Genomic DNA, 9143 nt, shown 5'->3' on the forward strand with positions numbered 1-9143 from the left:
GTGATTCCCCTCAAATCTACTGGAGCGTAGTGAAAGTGTTAACCACAAGGGTCAAAAACTCTACATATGCAGCATGAGGAGGGGAGGGGAATGACGAGAGTGTGTAAAAACACCAAATCTGTGGCTGACAGAGGAGAATGAACTGATTTACCTCTAACATAGACTTTTTGAATTTGTCTTCTTTTTTGTTTTTGACTCGTTTACTCCCAAAAGAATGATGCTGTCATTTTGTTGTCATCTGGTAGGAGTTCTGTGAGGACTGTGCTCTGATCGAGATGGATTGTTCTTTTAAGGTCAGAGCTGAATGTCTTTGAAGAGAGGGATAGTTGTGTGAGGCTCTGTGAGGCTGACACCCTGTCTACTTGTAAGACTCAATTTAATACATATGTGATAAATCCTATAGTTAGGGTTGGTTTGGGTTTCCAAAGCTATCCCTTAGTTACACTGCTATAGGCTTAGACTCCTGGAGGACAAACTGACCACATTTCCTCACTCTTCTGCTGTCATTGCAATCTGCTGGTTTACTTAGATAAACAGCTTTTACTAAATGGAATTATATTATGTACTGTGTGTGAATGTCCATCCATCCATCCATTTTCTTTACCCGCTTCTCCATTTTGGGTCGTGGGAGTGTGTGAATGTATTGTACTAAATTTAGAATGAATTGATTGTAATTGGATTTATGATTTGGACTACTTTTTTTTTCTTTTGTACAGTGCCCTGAGATGACTTTTGTTTGTGATTTGGAATTATATAAATAAACTCAATTGATTTGATTGATTTGAATTGAGCTGAGCTTCAGATGCCAAGGATTGTTCACCTCCTTCTTCATCTGCTAGCTTTATTTTTCCCAGAAAAGTAAAAAAAAAAAGACAAGTTGATGCACTTTATCGGTGTCAAAAGCAGAGAAGCAAAGACAGGAAAAAGCTGCAGCTGGATGGACTGAGCTTCAGAACCACATCTCATCCCCACTTCTTTCATCTTTTCACTGAGAGTGTGAGAGCAGCTTGTGGTGTAGAGTCAGGCAGTTGGGTGAATCTGAGCTGCTTCTGGTAGTCTTTGATTGGTTAATGGGGATGTGTTTGTGTTTTGAAATACTGCGTCCTGCTAAACGAGCCGTGGATGTGCGTGCAGCGACGCTGCTCCCGGCTGACAGAACAGGTGGCAGGACAGCAGGAGGCATCATCTCTGAATCTATAATACAGTAAATCAGCACTTGATAGTCCATGACAGCGACCTCTCATGCGCACATGCTTGTCTGCAGAAGATTGCAGGGGGAAGAGCTCCCATCTATCAGATGGGACATTAGAAAGATATTCAGGTAGACTTTAGCACTGTGAAAGCATCGCTGCTGGAGCACGGGTTAAAGTGATAAAGAGTAAGAGATACCCAAATCCCAGATACATTCAGGAATGAAAATAAACAAGAATGTGTTACTGAGAACATCTGTGTTTTAACCGAAGTTCAGTGAGTAAAAGATCATACTGTTGAGAAACACTTCAGTGCACTTCTTAGTTGTATTATTCCGGCATCAGTTGTTATCTGAACCTTGTTAGAAGCATCCAAAGGTTTTTATTGTTCTAAACACATACACGTACCAGCTGTTGCCTTGTTTATTCTGCCACTCACCAAAAGAACATGTAGTTATTCCGCGTTCCATTTACTTAGATAGTCAGATCTTGAATCTGGGAATTACAATCAACCTAACTGTGTTCCATTTGCAACTTGGAAAACTAGTAGGATTTGCTAACTGTTGTGCTCAGTAACTAGGCTAACTATTATTAGCAATACAAGCAGATGGAAATATATTTAGCTGCAATTTATGCATTCAAACATTGTAGCAACATGTAGAAGTAGTACACTATGTGTGCGACTGATTTATCGAAACAGTGAGTGACAGAAGTGAAAATAAAAAGTTTATCATGGTGGCTGTCAATGCTTTTCATGTGCAAGGCAGTCATGTTTGATATGAGGTTGGGTTTAGTGATATATTTCCAATTTTTTTTGAATATGAGCTCTAGCTTTGAGGATGTTTCAATTGATTTGGAATGTAGAAAATCTGTCTTTAGAGTGCAAGTACAAATACAGCATTATCCTCCACAAATTCTTGGTCAAATTAGATGTCCTTCCATGAAGTGTGCTACAACATGATCAGAGTTGTTCATGCTTTTTGCATCTGCTCTGCCTGTGACATAAACTTTGTCATGTTTCCCTGTCCACTAAGAACCACCCTCCTCCATCTAAAATGGTGGTGCCAAAGATACAACAGACAAAGAAGACTGCGAGTCAAGCCACGAGCAGAAAAAGAAAACAACAAGGATGCTTGGTTTGAGAAATTGCTGTGTGAGGAGACATGTTTGTTATCAATTCTGTTTGTAAAAGCATTAAAATAGAATTAAAAAAAAACAGCATGTGAATGGGTTCTGAAAACATGGAGAGTATTAACATTTTATCAGAAAGCCTGGACTCACTCATTCATCCCTAAGTATAATGTTCTGAACTTTGGAAGGTTCATCTAAAGATGAATCGAACACTACAACAAAAACTTTACAAGAAATGTAATTTTTATGTTGTGGAACAGATGGGTATTTAGACAATACCTGTTTGGGCTGCTGTAGAAGCCTTCTGTCTTCCACATTGTTAGAAAGCCTAAAGCTGGCTCAATTGGCTCTGGACCTTGCAGCCGGTAGGGGCGGGGAAACCACAAATAATTGAGTTTGTGCTGGACATCATGTCTTGGCCTGCTGGATTGCTGTAAGTAACACTCCTCGCAGATTTCCCAATACATGCCCATCTAACCGTTAAGGAAGGTTCAGATGTAATGAGCTAAAGTAAAATGAAGATATCATCTGAATACTGGAAGGCAGCTCTCTGCAACAGCAGATGGGGGCTCAGTGCTGGTGTGTCAAAGCTTGCCGTTTAACTCGAGCTGCCTCATTATATACCCCACATTTGTTCTTTTTGTTCATGGGAAGCAGGAGGGGCCAAAAATCTGTTTCCTTTCAAGTTAAAACAACTAAATCGTTTAATTGTGCAATGAAAAAGAAAAGGGAGCAGGAAAGCAGCGGAGCACACAGTTAATTGTGTTCAAGTCCTCTGCAGGGGCTGAAGGTTATCTCCAGCTGCTGTATTAATGCTGCCACAAAACTCTGATATTGGTATTATAAGGATATGGCAGATAGTCGCATCAAGACGTCTGAAACCAGTCTTTATGAGTGAAGTTCAGCTACATGCACAAAGCGTCACAATAATATTTTTTTTACAAAGAGATATTTGCTCTTGATCATTCAAGTAGAATTTAATATTCCACTTTGGGTCTGCGATACTGATTTCTGTAAAAAATAACTTTAAAAAAGCCTACAGTTTCTCGCAAATGACTGAAAAAGGTGTCTGAACTTATTAATCTTTGGTTTCCCTTGCTTGTCTTGTTCCTTTTGCTGCAGCCTGTCTTCTGCTGACATCACACTCCAAAACAAGAGGAACGAAACCTGCAGCGGGAGCAGTGGGTGTGCGAAGTGCCCGTCTTCCCTGAATGTTGAAGGCTTCGCTGTAATTTCCATTCAAGCATCGTGATCTTTCAATTACGCAGTCGCTGACATCCCACGCGGGGCTGAGTCATCTGATGCATGCAGTAGATGGATCACACACTTAAAGCTCAATTAATAAGAATAACAGTCACTGTGGCGACACAGTGAAAAAAAATCTGAAACACATTAAGGGTTTAATGTTGCATTGGGTTAATAATACATATGAGAGGAAACTGTAAAGCCAGAGTGTAATTAAAATGTTTTTATCTGATGAATTTGTATCTAAACATGACATCAGCAACAAGTAAATGGCAGTATTTTTGATTTTCTCAAGGCAGTCCCTTTAGGTTGCACTCTGATGAGATACTGGCTTCTTTAATCTAAACACTTTTGTTGTCTCTGTGATTTACGAAAGGACTGAGGTGACATGGGGGGTTGAAGATTCCAGCTCACTGCTACTGCACCAGAAAAAACTACTTTCCTGAACAGTAGGGGATGCTAATGAGAAAAAACAATACAGCTAAACAACAGGAATTGCAGCCAGAAGAAGAGTTGTCCACTAAAAGAATACAAAGGTTCCATTCTTCTTCTTAAGCAAATCCTTTTTTAATAAATTTGGTTCCAACTTACAACCAAAATAAATGGTGCCATTTGTCTACAATTATTTGCTTGTAAACCTAAGCTGCTCTAACTTTTGGCAGTTATGCAATACTACAATTTTCTGTTATTTAATCATTGTATTATTAATAAAATATTACAAACGATTTCACTTACTCCTAAACTTTAACACAAAAGATGTCAGACAGAGTAACTGAGTTAAATGTTCATTTGTTAAGCAGCCACAATAGGAGCTTTTTACTACTACTTAACTGCATCACTCACATGCATTTATGTAGCATGAATTAAATGAATACCACTCCTCTTTAAAAATTCTGTTTTCAAAGTCTGCCTTTCTTTTTAGTTGCACATTTAGTTAACACCATGGTGATGTGACATAACGCCTTCCTCTCTGCTGCGTTAGATTCGGATAATGACACTGACAAAGGCTGAAGCTGCAACCTGCTTTGGGGCTAACCCCCTTTTCTTCACACAGCGGAGGGAAAACAGACTTTGACAGCGTGTGACTTGAAGCATCATAGTATTTATTGCTGTTACTGCAGCCCACACTGAACATTTACTGCTGAAAGTTCAGCCTTTTACAGTTAATTTTCCTCTGTTTCAGCCATATGCTTCAATTCTCACACTGAGCATACGAACACAGGGCACTCTCTCTCGCTCTCTGTGCACTCTTAAAGGAGCCACACCACTCTTTTAACAGTAGTAAGCATGCAATTCATTTCATCATACTAATGCAATTTAATGCCATGCAGTATAATAAGAAGACTTCCAGATCCAGTCCAAAGTCTGGATTTTGAGAACTGCTGCTGTAGAAACTAACCTGCTTGTAGACTTTACATCTATTAATTAAACGGACTCTTTTTATTAGTAAAAAGATGTAATAATACCAAAACTGCATTGGTACTTGCTGCTTCACCAATTTAATCGCATTGTGCACGCGTGCATCCAAAAATCTGTACCAATCCCTTATTTTTCACATCCGCTGTGCAGATGGAGAAGAAAACATTAAATACCTGCAGTATTGTAGACGGAGCCTTAGTCTTGTTTTTACTGGAATGCATTTAAAACACAATAAACCATAGCCTGTTTGCGCACAAACCCAAAAATTTTCTTCCAATGAAAAAATACAACTGAAGGACTCAAAAGAAAAACATTGGGGTTCAAAAATAGGTTATGCCTTTCTCTTTTCAGAGAATGTTTTATTCTGTTTGATCTTCTTGAAAAACAATATGCAGCTACTGTCAAACTCAGTAATCAGCTAAGGTTTTAACAGTAATGTATTGCTAATTTTTAACTGTCTGAGCTCTTGTTCTGAACTTTTGAGCTGACTCCATGAAAGCAGGAAGAACCCGTGCAGCATCCCTGCATTCTGTCTCTGACCATATGACCATATGAGCAGTGTTTGTAGGGTACATTTCCACAGCAAGGCTCTTTAAACAAAGAGCATATGCATGACCATCTGCACAGTGAATGCAGCCTCGATGCACCTACGGCTGTAAATATTGCCTACACAGCACTGAAAGTATACTAAAAAAGATGAAAGACAATTAGTTTTATTGTTGGACAGTTTTTACAATAAAAATCTGGAGATGACTGTGAGCTGCCAGTAGGTTTTCTGAGTGCAATTCATTACACTGGCATAATATCAATAAAAATGTTCAATGGATTTTAGGTGAAATTCTGCAACAATCCAGCACTGTTGCAGGAACAACTCCAGATCCATCTTTTCTTGTCCTTGGCTTATTTTAATGATTATTTTAGAATCTTCTGACATGTTGATGGAGCACTTTTTTTGCTAAAAAGGACAACAATGTGATGCTTCAGATTCTGTTTGGCTTGTTTAAGTTTTTTTTATTTCAGATGTAAGACTGGAGAAGAACACACACATACAAAAAAAAGTTGGAGCCACTTTTCTCTATAAAATCCACCTCAGTGACCCCTCACCCCTTTCTCATAGGTCACTATATGTTGTTCACATTGGCTCTGATGATTGGATCTTACTCAGCGGTGAATAAACCTCAGTCGTGATTACAGGTAGCAGCAACAGGGTCCTGACCTTCATGGTGGCTGGCAGAGAGTAGCTGCAAAAACCTCCTGAAGGGGTTGTGGATATATTCTGGATATATTTTGAGCATACACATATAAGTAAGACTTCTCACCAGCTAAAGCACACCCTCTCTTTCCCCCTCCTATCTCCCACTTTTTTTATTTCCACCTTTCCTTTCTCCAAAATAACCCACCCCATGGCCAGAAACGGGTGTTCTGTTGTCATCCTTTTGGCCCCCGGAGGATGTGTTTAGCTCTCACAAGGTCACCAGTCTTTATTCAAGGCACGGTGGATTGGTGTTGGGTGCCAGAAAACAAACAGCCTCAACTTTTTTTTTAAGCATTATTTTCTCTCTTTCTTTAGTTGAAGTAGGATGCAATGTGCATACTAAATTGAGCAGCAGAGCTTTTTGGAATGCTAATCCAAAAGACAGATTTGGACATGCAACAGTGGCCTTTTGAAATGTTGAAAATCTAGATTTTATTCATGTGAGGTTATTATTCGCTGACACGCACCAAGGTTCTGGCATATTTTTTTTCATAACCGACGAAAAAACCTTTCTGATTTTTCTGATTTTCTGGTTTTAGGAGCAGTTTCTGTCCGTCATTTCATGTCTAAATTGACTTTATTAAAAAGGCAAGCCAAAATGAGAACAAACTGTGTCTTCAAGGAGCTCTGGAAGCTGGAAGCTGAAAGCTGAGCGCGAAACAGCAGCAGGTGCAGGCACAATTCCAGTGATAGCATTTAGAACTGCAAACACCTCTTCTTTCACATGCAAAGCTGTGCAAAGACTTGTGTAGTGCTGCAAGGAAGAGCCCTTCAGGCATTGTCTGGAGCCAAAAGAAAAACATACCCAAAAATAATTAGTGGCATGAGGGAGATATTGAGCAAGCTAGTGGTTGAAAAGTTTTGGCTTTTGATGGAGAAACGTACTTGCCGACCTCATAAACAGAGAGCAACTAAAGTCAACCACCTGTTTAACTTAATAAAAATTATGTTTTACCTCAAAGAAAGGCAAAGATGTGGCATACACCGTAAGCTGTAGTTGGCAATCTGGAAGAAAACATCCTCAACCTCAGAGGTGAGTTTGCTCTGCTTTGCCCATTTCCTCGGTTCTGGCCATCTTAGAGCACACCTCCACCCACACTCATAAACTCCACCATGTCGCCATGTTCAGCATCTCCTGGGAGAGATGATTAGCATCGGAGAGCTCCTGATGTGATTAGTGGGGTCACTGGTGGGGGATAGATGGGCTCAGCTCTGTGTGTCTGAGTCAGTCCCCGCCTGTCAAAACACCCGCAACACAACTTCATCTCTGCACTGAGCAGAGTCCACACAAACAGGAAAATAATTATACAGGCTTACTGGTTCCAAATAATCTGCAATTATCTCTCTAATCTCTTCTACATGACAGATGTAAGATCTTAGAAGTCAGTGCTTGATAAAGCAGTTTGTAATGGAAGATGACAAGTTTAAACTTTCAAAATGTCCTCTTGATGTGGCTTTTAATTATTGTCATTCATCCTAGTATTTTGTGCATAAAGGTCTTGTGAGGACTTGAAATATTATAAGCAGGAAAAAAAATCTTGTTATATTATTGCCCTAAGAGCCTAATACATTTCATTCAAACGTATTCAATATTATGAACTATATTGTTCAAATATTAGTCCAACAGTATAGCTAAACTTTACACATTCAGTAACATTTAATGTCAATTTCATTGCTTGGCAAGACATCAGTTGTGTCTCAGTATCTATCTATCTATCTATCTATCTATCTATCTATCTATCTATCTATCTATCTATCTATCTATCTATCTATCTATCTATCTATCTATCTATCTATCTATCTATCTATCTATCTATCTATCTATCTATCTATCTATCTATCTATCTATCTATCTATCTATCTATAACATTTGTGCATGTTCTTTACCTTTTAGTAGTAAAAAATAACATTTAAAAATAAAATAAGCTTGCCCATATTTTCATGTTTCACATGTAAATAGCAATAATTGTAAAGCCTCTGCAGTCATACACTCCTTAATACTCCTTTTTTTCACATTCGTAATACTTCTTCCAGCATGACTATCATGTAATCATCATGTCAGATTTTAGTGGTAACTGTTGCTCAAATAATTTGTATTTAATTTTGGAGAAATGCTTTACGTAGCAACTTTTAATAATCACCTCTACAAACAAACGGCTTTAAACTTTCCACAATAAGAATGAGTATATAAGAGTCCATTCAGTCTGAATAAAAATGCCCCTCTATTGTACCTCTGTGGGCTGTCAGCTTTGCTCTACAGCCACAAAGCCCTCAGGCAGGAACAAGGTGGCCATTACCGTAAATGCTATAAAAGCTGCACCATTTATACTGAATTACAGTACATACTGAAAACCATGTGCAAGTCAAAATATTAATTCTGTTGAACGCTTACAAGCGTTCTGGATCCAGATAAGAAACCAGTTGGGTTTAGATCTGTACCGCAGTTTGCCTTTTGGAGAGCCATATTCTAGAGCAGGCCTCAAGGGCCGCTGTCCCAGAAGTTCTAGGTTTTTCTGCTCCAACACACCTGATTCAAATGGTTTAATTACCTCCTCACCAAATCATCAAGTTCTCCAGAAGCATGTCCACAAGTGATTCATTTAAACAAGGTGTTTAAAAGCAAGAACCCATCTAAAACATGCAGGAGAGGGGCCCCCAAGGAATGGAATTTGACACCTGTGTTCTATAGCATTGTTGCATCCAAGACATTCATGCCAGGGTGAACGTATTGAGCATAGTAAGACACAGGGGAAAAAAGCAGGGAAATCCTGTTCATTCCTGTTCGATGAGAATTACATCTAAACCTCTGGCCAAACATTTGGTGGCTATGCCTCCCTGTAGATCAGTGTTTCTCAACCTTTTTTGGGCCAGCGCCCCCCTATCCATTATCAAGGCCTCTTACC

At 39.1% G+C, this 9143-nt stretch overlaps 1 protein-coding gene across 1 annotated transcript in view; it reads right to left on the minus strand.

Annotated features, from left to right (window-relative positions):
* The window catches only part of srrm3 (serine/arginine repetitive matrix 3), a 109315-nt gene that overhangs the window by 56194 nt on the left and 43978 nt on the right, over nucleotides 1-9143 (minus strand). The window lies entirely within an intron of this gene.

Source organism: Kryptolebias marmoratus, linkage group LG13 (assembly GCF_001649575.2).
Source record: "Kryptolebias marmoratus isolate JLee-2015 linkage group LG13, ASM164957v2, whole genome shotgun sequence".
In the NCBI taxonomy this organism is placed as follows: Eukaryota; Metazoa; Chordata; class Actinopteri; order Cyprinodontiformes; family Rivulidae; genus Kryptolebias; species Kryptolebias marmoratus.